Source organism: Buceros rhinoceros, unplaced genomic scaffold, assembly GCF_000710305.1.
Source record: "Buceros rhinoceros silvestris isolate BGI_N320 unplaced genomic scaffold, ASM71030v1 scaffold19012, whole genome shotgun sequence".
NCBI lineage: Eukaryota > Metazoa > Chordata > Aves > Bucerotiformes > Bucerotidae > Buceros > Buceros rhinoceros.
Window position 1 is genome coordinate 740 of NW_010399673.1, and position 2163 is coordinate 2902.

Consider the following 2163-nt stretch of genomic DNA (forward strand, 5'->3'; position numbering starts at 1 on the left):
GAGGTGGAGAAATCCGGGTGAGTCTGCCCTGTCTCCCCAGCCGGCAGCATCAGAGGCTGCTGCAGCACTTGGGGAGAGCTTGGGGCTTTCGAGGTCCTTAGGCGAGTGGTTGCAGGTGCCCAAAACGCTCCCGGGAGCTGCAGTCTGAGGCTTGTTCTCTGCCTTTGACTTGTTCAGGCAAGACACGGCTGGCTGCAGCATCTTCTCCTTGAGGGAACGTTCAAGCAAGGGCTGTGGGCTTGGGGGGGCTGCGAGCTACGCTGGTCCTGGGGGAAGCACTCGCCTGGCACCGGCACCTGCGGCCACATCCCTGCTGTGTTCCCAGGAGTGAGCGCCATGCAGTCATGGATGCTGGTGGGGCAGAGGGACGAGGGGACAACGTGTTGGATGTCTGCAGACTTTGGGAACCACCCAGAAAAAGCATCATGCCTGCAGAGCCCATTAGCTTGCAGTTAACGATGGGGCCGAGGCGTGGGGTGTGTCTGCACGCTTTGCTACCTGCACAGGTCTCCCTCCGGGTTAACACCGCAGAGGTCCTGCCCTCCCACCCAGGTCCACAGCCCTGCCCCGGTTTGGGTGGTGGTCCGGGCAGTCGCGTCCCTCAGCGCTTCGCAGAAAATAACATGAGTGTCGTCCATCATGTGCAAACATGACCCCAAAGGATAATTAGGTGACACTGATGAGGGTTTCCTGCCCTCCCGGCTCCACGGGGCCATCCCTGCCCACCCGGCTGCCCGGAGCCGTGATGTTTTAATGCTGGTTGTAGAAAAGCCCTTTCCGTTGGTTCTCAGTGGGTTACAGGCTGATTTTATTAAACACCACCATGAGAAACTGCCAGGTCCCCTCCTCTAAATGTCTCCTGAGCCTAGCCTTACGGATAATTGTCTTCCCCAATAGTTTTCATCAAATTAATTGCGAGAGGAGGATCCGAACAACCAGGGGCTCTGGTCTGAGCACGGCATGTGCTTGCTGGCATGATGACTGCGGACTGTGGAGTTGGATTTTGCACCAGGAGCAGTTCAGGGGATGGTAGTGTGGTGGACAGATCCTGTGCTGGTGGCTGCAGAGGTCTCCTCTGGGCAGCCAGGCACTGCCAGACCTCCACATCAGGCTCCAGCCACCTTGTTCTCCATGTTCTGCTTCCCCGGCTGCCATTCATCAAAAGTTAATGCCTGGCTCTTGGTCTGCGCTGAGGCAATGCTGTTCATCTGCTGATGAGCCTTTATAATTTATTGATGCCAACCCAGCTGTGCCTCTGTGACCCACTGTCCTGCTCTGGGTCCCAGCTCCTTCAGCTGGGCTAATTCCATCGGGTCACACTGGAGGAACGAGCGGGTGAGCTGAACAATGTGCAGCATGCTTGGGCAGAGCAGCGGGACACCATGCACATGAGCACAGCCATCTGTGGCGGTGGGCTGCTCTGCAGGGGCTGCCTCTTCACAGACCTCGTACCTGCACCACAACAGACCAAGCTGATCATCTGTCCCAGGAGCCGAGCTGGGAGCCCTGCTCTGCCCCCTCAAGTTCCTCTCCTGGACCTCAGAGGAGCTCACCCAGCACATGGATCAGGGCTCCATCCAGCAGCACGTGAGTACTTCCTTCCCTCTCACCACTGAGCCCTGAGCAAACCAGGGACATGCTCTTGCATGCTTGTGTACAGTCCCCCCACCTCAAGTGGCTTCCCAGTGCCTCTGTATCCTGCTGCAGCCTCATCCTCCTGCTGCCTGTCCTACGTCCTATCGCTTCTGCTGTTTTTCAAGATTGCCTTTGTTCTGCCTTTGTTTCTCTCTCTCCTCATGCTCATGCTTTGTCTCTGCTCGATCTTGGAGACAGTAGGACTCCAGCTTCATCACAGAGTTTCTGCTCTTCTACTGCCTGTCCTAATAGGGATGTCTTTGTGAGAAGCAGAAGCATCTAAAGGGACTTTGGCTCTTTCCCACACAGACTATCTTCACATAGATTCCCACACCTACCAGAAGAGTGTGAGGTGTTTCATTCCCCCACAGCCCTTCACTGCAGCCACCCTTCTACCAGGTTTCCTTCATGAAACTGCTCTGCTCGGGAATGTGAATGCAGGGCTGGCTGCCCACAGGGTTCCCTCCTTAACACCCATATTGACCCAAAGCTGGAAGGTGAGGGGATGTCAACAGTCCAAGGGCCGTT